At 48.7% G+C, this 8,483-nt stretch overlaps 1 long non-coding RNA gene and 1 other non-coding gene across 3 annotated transcripts; both read left to right on the forward strand.

The window, feature by feature from the left end:
* The first annotated feature begins 141 nt into the window (after positions 1–141).
* On the forward strand, positions 142–8,477 carry LOC102984717 (uncharacterized). Of its 2 annotated transcripts, XR_003678257.2 has the most exons (4): positions 142–379; positions 608–695; positions 6,650–6,753; positions 8,343–8,477. It is a non-coding gene; the product is annotated as an uncharacterized lncRNA (long non-coding RNA). The 2 variants fall into 2 exon arrangements; XR_002891691.3 differs by lacking the exon at positions 8,343–8,477 and having other exon boundaries at positions 6,650–7,344.
* Positions 420–502, forward strand: LOC112064876 (small nucleolar RNA SNORD60). Its single transcript, XR_002891728.1, has one exon. It is a non-coding gene; the product is annotated as a small nucleolar RNA SNORD60 (small nucleolar RNA).
* Positions 8,478–8,483: the final 6 nt, after the last annotated feature.

An 8,483-nucleotide genomic window follows, 5' to 3' on the forward strand; every position in this document is an offset into this window, starting at 1 on the left:
AGGCTCGATTGGTGGAGACTTGGAGAGTAGAGAAAGGAGCGTATCAGCGGTGAAGAGGGGAGATACTTCCGCTGGGGTTGCCCAATCGGAGAGGTGGGGCAGTTTCTATAAAAGCTTGAGTCTCAGGCTCCTCCGCTCTTTCCGGATCAAGTACGAGGTCGGAGCGGTTGTTTTCCGTTGTTCCGTACGCCACGGTCGAGGGAGGAACTGGGCCCGGAGGGGGTTGGGGAAGTGGCCCAAACCTGCCAGCCAACCTAGCCCCCGGGTCCAGCCTCCGCCTGAGACCCATCTTGGTCCTCAGCGTTCTACACGTTTCTGCTTCCCCCTTCCCCCAGTTCCGTCGGGAAGTCGGAATCTCCAGATCTGCTTCTCTGTATAGGTAAGGCTGGGCTGGGCCTGGTTTCCCAAATTCAGTTCCGAGCCTGTGATGAATTGCTTTAATTTCTGACACCTCGTATGAAAACTGCACGCGCAGTCTGATTATTTTGCAAGACTGAGGCTTTAGGGTGCGCCCCCTTGATGGAAGGGCCTGGGGGGTGAAAACAGGTCTTGCCGGAAATGGCAGGATTGGGCATCTGTCTGCATTTGGGCGGTTTCTGACTTTCAGGACTGTCGGTGATCCGGCTGGAGACCTTGAGGTAAATCAGCATCAGTCTAGGGGCTTTGGTGCCCTGACTCGGATCCATGGATTCAAGGTAGATCACGGGCCTTGCCCAGCTGCGCCTGGAGACCGCTGGCTTCTCCCTCTCTCTGCTTCTCTTCTTTTCTAAGGCTTCCCTCTTTGGCGGGAAGCTGGGATTTTGCGCCATTTTGGGAAAGGATTTCTTGAACCTCATTCCTAAACTGTTCCCGCAACATTGCTAAATCCAATGCTGTGTCGGGTAGAATTCACTTAGGTTTTATTTTTGTTACCAAGAAAGCAGGGTGGGTGAGTGACTTTGGACTCTTCTGTTGCCTAGTCTCCTATCTCATCATCTACCGACTCATTTGCCCTCGTGCCACCTTCGGTTGCGCCCAACTCCAGTAATCCCACTCTATGCAGCTCCTGTAATCAGAGACCTGGGGAATCAGAGAACCCTCCCGTTATTCTAGACAATCTTCTCTTAACCACATCCCAACTCGTAAGGGGGAAACAGCCCTTTCTACTCTACAAGTACCTGTACTTCTCTGGATTCCCTTGGCCAATCCCAAACCCTTCTTCCCTATGCCCTTCTGTACCCAGTGATACCCCAGGTTGAAAATGCTGGTCCTGCTGGAGTAAGCCATAGTGGAACTTCCTGTCACCTAGGATCAGGGAGAATATGCCCACTTAGGGAAGTGGCAAATGGCAAAGGCACAATCAAGAGTACATGCACCCTTCTTCTTAACTGATTTAGCCCAATGCAAACAAAGACTGGGCCAATTTTCTGAAGACCCTAGTAGGTTCACGGGGGATTTCAAGCCCTAACCCTGGCCCTTGATTTAACTTGGAAGGACGTCCAAATGGTCTTACCTACATGCTGTACCCATGAGGAGAAGCAGAGGATATGGGCAGCAGCACAGGTGTATGCTGACCAGTTCGCCAGGGACCAGCCCAACATATGTTGTTCAGGACGCAGTCCCGAATCATATAAGCCCATTTGGGATTATAATTGCCTGGTGTGGAAAGGCCAGGCATCACAAGGTCCAATGCCTATTAGAAGGAATGAGAAAGTGCATTTGGAAGCCAGTCAACTTTGAAAAGGTCAAGAAAGTGACCCAAGAGGAAGAAAAAAGCGCTGTTCTCTTTCAGGGACGGCTTGTGGAGGCTTTTTAGAAAATTTGCTAACAGATCTTTCTGCTCCCAAGGGTCAGTCTCTGCTGCCCTTGTTATTAGGCAAAAACTCCAACAAAAGTTACAGTTAGGCCCACAAACTCCCAGAGGTGGCCTTTGGAATATGTAATAATGGAGGTCAAACTGAGGAAGAGAATAGAACTCAACATGGAAAAAGGCAGGCCAAGGCTCAAGCTAAACTGATAGCTGTTGCTGTCAGCCATGCCTTTCAACCTCAGGTCAACCCAAAGGGGGCAAGAAGGTTCAACCATCAGTCCGGCGGCGAGACCAAGGGGGAATGCTTCAAATGCAAGTCACCTGGCCATTGGGCCCTTGAGTACCAGAAGATGCTCCCGGGCCTTGCCTAGTCTGCAAACAGACCAGTCATTGGAGATGGGACTCCCCTTGGTCCCCAAGGGGAATGGGGGCTCTTGCTCCTGAGATGGCCATGCTGGATGACTGAAGCAGCCCAGGGATTCTGGCAGCTCCCCCCACCCCGCCCCCACAAGATGTCTATCTCCCTTGAGGAGCCCCTGGTGGCAGGTAAGATCAATTTTTTAAATTGATACAGGAGCCACTTACTCTGCCCTGATTTCTCACGCTGGGCCTCTTTCCTCTAAAAGCTGCCGTGACTGGTGTCAGTGGAAAGCCTTGTACCTTTCACTTCACTGGGGCTCTCACTTGCCATTTTGAACATGCCTTTTTAGTTGAGTGTCCCACCCCACTACTAGGGAGAGATCTTCTGGGCTCCCTCAAGGCGATATTACTGTTAGGAGGCCCCGAGCAGAGCAGCCCCTTATCTTAACCCTGGCTAAGGCAGATCAACACAAGAGCAAGGGCTTGTTCCCAGCCATATTCTACAAGCAGTGAACCCTGCAGCAAACAACAAAGAAGTCCCTGGGAGGGCCATAAATGCCCAACCTGCAGAAACTAGACTTAAGCCAGAAGCTGCTTACCCTAACCAGAGACAGTACCCCATTAGGTTAGAGGCAAAAAAGGGGTTACAACCCCTCATACATAAATTCTTAAAATATGGCCTCTTGGTTCCCTGTCAGTCTCAATGCAATATTCCTATTCTGTCAGTTAAGCCTAATGGGATACAGGATGGTGCAAGACCTCAGCAGTAAAAGAGGCAGTAGTTCCTATACTCCCCCTTGTGGCCAATCCTTAAAAGATACTAGCCGAAGTCCTTGAAAATGCTAAATGGTTGACTGTTCTCGACCACGAGGATGCCTTCTTTTACATCCCAGTTCATCCCTCATAATATCTGTTTGCCTTCGAGTGGACTAACCCCCACTCGGGCCAGATGCAACAATACACCTGGACAACACTACCTACCACGGGTTTGGGGGCAGCTCACAGTGTTTGCCCAGGCCGTAGGAAAGGAACCAAGGGAAATAGGTCTAAAAGGGGCTATGCTACAGTATGCAGATGACATATTAATATGTAGCCGCACCGTGGAGGGTCAAGTGAGAACATCATTGAAGTTCTTAATTTTCTTGAGGTCCAGGGTTACAGGATCTCCCAGAAAAAGGCACAAATCTCAATGCAACAAGTTAAATACATGGGACACATTATAAACCCTGGAAGTAGACAGCTGTTGCAAGATAGAAAATGAGTATGTTAGGCCTAAGTGCCCCAAAGACGTTTCTTTGTACCTTTTTACAAAGGTAAAAAGGCAGGGTTTTGCTGACTCTGGATCCCAGGGTTTGGGCTAATGTCTAAGCTTCTATATGAAGCCATTAAAAGCCCAGATTCAGAACCATTACTTTGGGCTGAGGAACACAGGAAAAGGCTTTTATTAGTATCACACAGGTCCTCATTAAAGCTCCTGCTCTGGGTCTCCTCAATTTTAAAAAGCCATTCGTTTTGTATGTGGCTGAAAAGCAGGGGACCTAAAAGAAGTCCTAATCCCCTAAAAGCTCTGTTGGTCCTAAAAGAAACTAGAAGTTCCTCAGCCAATAGGCTATTTTTTCACACAACTAGATGATGTGTCCTGAGGTTGGCCTGGCTGCTTTCGGCCAGCAGCTGCCACCACTTTATCAGTGGAAGAAGCTAACAAGCTTACCTTGGACAGCCACCTGGACCTTGGGAAGTCCAGACCCCCGCCCCCCAACATCAAGTACAAAGGATTCGAGAGATCACAGGCCACCACTGGCTAACTGGAGGCCACCGAACTAAGTACCAGGGTTTACTTCTTGACTCCCCAGAGGTAACCCTCAAAACTCCCAACACGGGCTTCCCTGGTGGCGCAGTGGTTGAGAGTCTGCCTGCCAATGCAAGGGACACGGGTTCGTGCCCCGGTCTGGGAAGATCCCACATGCCGCGGAGTGGCCGGACCCGTGAGCCATGGCTGCTGAGCCTGCACGTCCGGAGCCTATGCTCTGCAACGGGAGAGGCCACAGCAGTGAGAGGCCCGCGTACTGCAAAAAAAAAAAAAAAAAAAAAAAAAAAAAAGACCCCCGCCCCCCAACATCAAGTACAAAGGATTCGAGAGATCACAGGCCACCACTGGCTAACTGGAGGCCACCGAACTAAGTACCAGGGTTTACTTCTTGACTCCCCAGAGGTAACCCTCAAAACTCCCAACACGGGCTTCCCTGGTGGCGCAGTGGTTGAGAGTCTGCCTGCCAATGCAAGGGACACGGGTTCGTGCCCCGGTCTGGGAAGATCCCACATGCCGCGGAGTGGCCGGACCCGTGAGCCATGGCTGCTGAGCCTGCACGTCCGGAGCCTATGCTCTGCAACGGGAGAGGCCACAGCAGTGAGAGGCCTGCGTACAGCAAAAAAAAAAAAAAAAAAAAAAAAGAGAGACTGTTCCTGCCTTCAAGGGGGATGTAGTTTAGTGGGGACATATTTTAAAACAAATAGCAAGGACTTCAGTCTTTCAAGGTGTGTACCACGCTAGCTATCCTCAAGCAGTAGGAGATATGCTAGGGTTATAATTGCAACCATGCTCTCTTCACATACTGCCATTCTGATACTCATGTGTGTCTAGTTCTCTGTTTCTCAGTATCTCTGATTCTCCGGGCCTCCCTGGTGGGAATGTAAGTTGGTGCAGCCACTATGGAAAACAGTATGGAGGTTCCTAAAACTACAGTTGCCATAGGATCCTGCAATTCCACTCCTGGGCATAATACCCAGACAAAACTAATTTGAAAAGATACATGCACCCCAGTGTTCCCTGCAGTACTATTTGCAATAACCAAGACTCAGAAACAACCTAAATGTCCAGTAGAGTAGTGGATAAAGATGTAGATATATACAATGGAATACTACTCAGCCATTAAAAAAAACAAAATAATGCCATTTGCAGCAACATGGATGGACCTAGAAATACTAAGTGAAGTGAGTCAGACATACCATATGATATTTATTTGTGGAATCCAATCTACAACATAAAGGAACACGTGAAACAAACACAGACTCAGAAAAGACTTGTGGTTGCCTGGGGGAGGGAAGGACTAGGAGTTCGGGGGGAAGGAAAAATTATAAACCTATACGCAGGCTCTAAATATGCCTACCTCATTCTACATGCCAATGAGCTATATGGAAAGAGGACTTGAATGCAAAAAATTCCCCTGTAAAGTATGGGGCTGGATCTCACAGAGGCAGCTCAAAAACCAGACAAATCAAGTAACAGTCATTGCCATGGACACCAAAAGGGAATCTCCCAAATTATCAAAGGGAACAACAGGGCAGATGGAGAAGCAGAGAAAGCAGTCCTGATACAACAAATGACACTAATCCCATCCCTTACCCCTTCTAACATGCCCAGGTACTCCTGAGGAAACCTGGGCACAAGAAATAGGGTGAACTAAGGGAACAGAAGGCTGGTGGCGCATCAAAAATTGGTTTTTCTGACCAATGGAAAATTCAAGGGCTATATGATTTTTCTCCATCTGGGGAAGGATACTGTGTCTACAGTGGTTTTCTGGCTTTTAATGAGAAAATTACTCCCAGATATAATAAAAGGGTTACTCGAGCCTGTGCCCTCTGCCACCCGTAAATAAGGGGGCCATCTCAAGGCCCCCCCGCTTTTGTGAGCCCAGTCCAGCAATGTGGGCCTTAGCCAGGAGAGGACTGGCAAATGGATTTCACTCAGATGGCCTCTTTCCAGAGCTTCAAATATTAGTCTTTGTGGGTAGTTTTACTGGATGGGTGGAGGCCTTTCCCACTAGGACAGAAAAGGCAACTGAAGTGGCTAGAGCACTTCTGAAGGAAATTATCCTTAGGTTTGGGTTGCCCTGACACCTCCAGATTGACAGTGGACCCTCAATTCATAGCAAAGGTTACCCAAAAGACCCTAGGAAATAGATAACTACCTTTATTTGTCCTGCAGACCTCAGTCCTCAGGAAAGGTGGAACAGACCAATCATACCCTATAGAAAACCTTGGGTAAGCTCTTGTCAGGAAATATCAGAACCTGATAATAGCAGGTGGTGCCACCTGCTGCCAGCAACTCTTAAGGGTTGGGGCAGCCCCTAAAACAACTAGGTTGAGCCCCTTTGAAATGACATATGGTAGGCTATTCCTCATCCTGGACATGGTAACCGGCTTAGAAACCCAGGCACACCTTAAATACATTATTAACCTGGGCCAGGTCTGAAGGGCTATTCAAGAATATGGAAACAGTTCAGCTCTCCCCAGATGACAGCCCCAGTTACTCCATTGTAAACCCTGGGTACTGGGTGCTCTTAAAGACCTGGAAAAATGAGTCCCCCGGTGACCAGCTACTCCCAAAGCGAAAGTCTTTATCAAGTTTTGCTAAGCACCCCTACAGCGGTTAAACTTCATGGAGTCACTAGTTGGGTCCATCTACCCAGAATTAAAACTGCTTCCACTGATTTGTTACAGGAACCTGGAGACCCACATCCCAGCTATTCCTGTGAACCTGCCCAAGACCTCAAATACTTCTTCAGGAAGGTGATCCCCAAGCCAAGTGACAACCGCATTGATAAGTAAACTCTCACTTTGACATTAATTTCTTTGGGGCTCTCCGGGTAACAAAAGCAAGATAAGTGACAGTAGGCTGGGAGCCCATATTTGCTACTGGGCTCTTGTTTACTGCAGGATTTCTTTTAATGCTACTTGCATTCCGGTTGCTTCCTAAATTAGAACTCTGATTGATGTCATTATGAAGTTATTAGTCACCCTAACTTTTCTCCGCCTCCTTTGGGGATTCATGTCAGGGGAGTGAGGATCCAACGCAGTAGTAAATCTCTCAAGAATTATTGCTCAGGGAGAGAATCTGTCTCAGTGCTGGGTCTACCATCCCAATCCTCAAAGCAACGCCTATAAGCTTAAAGAACTAAGCTACACACCCAGTAATGACCTTGAACTTACTCTGGCTGAAGGTCCTGCGACCCCTGCTCCCCTCAGAGTCCACATCCAGCTCTTGGCCTAGCTTCCATGCCTGGACCTGACCCCTCTCGTTAGTGCATCCAGCACACAAAGCTCCCCCCATGAAAGCATATTTGTCTTCTACTCTGTCATAAAGGTAACTCATCTTGCTGCCCATGCCAGAAGCCTGGAACTAAATTCTGCAATGCACCCAGGGAAGCCCACCCCTAATTTTAATTGTGAAGACCAAACAGGCAACGCCACCCATTGGTTCCTCCCAAGATCAGCTGGCCGGTGGGATGTGTGTCTCCTGGACAGGCCTGGCGCCAAGCGTCTAGCACACATCTTCCCCGCATGTGGTACATGTTTTTTGCCTCTCCCAAAGCCTTCGAAAAGACTCACACACCCTTATTCAGTGGTGGGATTCTCTCCTCCAACTGTACCGGAACCCCCCCAGCCTTGGGCGGACTCTACTGAAGTGGTTTAATTCCACAACAGTACTGTCAGGCATGTGCCCCTCCCAGACATCTATTCCTTTGTGGTCCAGGTGCAAACTGACTGTGCTCTTCAAAACACCCCAATTCCTCTTTCCCTTTCTTGGGATTAGCTGTGGCCTTTCCTTGTATAGACAGTGCTCTGTTTACAGGACAATGTAACGCTAGGCCAACTGAGTAACCAAACAAACCCAGGTATTGCCATCTATAACATCACCCACCCCTGGGGCAAAAGGGCAGTTGGTCTCCTTTCGGCAGGAAATGGAGCTGCCGTTGGTTTGGTGGCCCCTTGGGGAGGCTTTGTTTATCATGAAGTGGTGCTCCACAATCTTTCAGATGCCCTGTCCTGAGTGAATCCACAGGGAATGCACTCACCAGACTCTCATTGTCTCTAAGTTCCTTGGCTAGTAAAGTGATGGCTAATAGACTGGCCTTGGACTTCCTCCTAGCCAAACAAGGAGGAGTATGTGCAGTTATCAATAAGACATGTTGCACCTACATCAATAACACTGGGCTAGTAGAAGAGGACATCAAGAAAATGTGACCACGCCAAATGGCTTCATTCCTTCAGACAGGGTAACCAAGCACTGACTAGACTGCAGTTAAGGAGATGTTACCAAGTGTGACCTGGTTCTTACCCCCTGCTTGGGCCTCTAGTTGCCATAATCCTTTTACTGAACTTTGGCCCCTGCCTTTTTAATCTGCTTGTTAAGTTTGCTTCCAGGTTGCAACAATTCCACATCAAGATGACGGTGATGCAGGGATTCCAGCCATTCCCTGACATAGATCCTACCGGAATAACAGCAGAAGTCACCCTGGGGCCCCTGGACAAGACAGGGTGAGAGTTCCGTGGT

Source organism: Physeter macrocephalus, unplaced genomic scaffold (genome assembly GCF_002837175.3).
Source record: "Physeter macrocephalus isolate SW-GA unplaced genomic scaffold, ASM283717v5 random_137, whole genome shotgun sequence".
Classification (NCBI taxonomy): Eukaryota; Metazoa; Chordata; class Mammalia; order Artiodactyla; family Physeteridae; genus Physeter; species Physeter macrocephalus.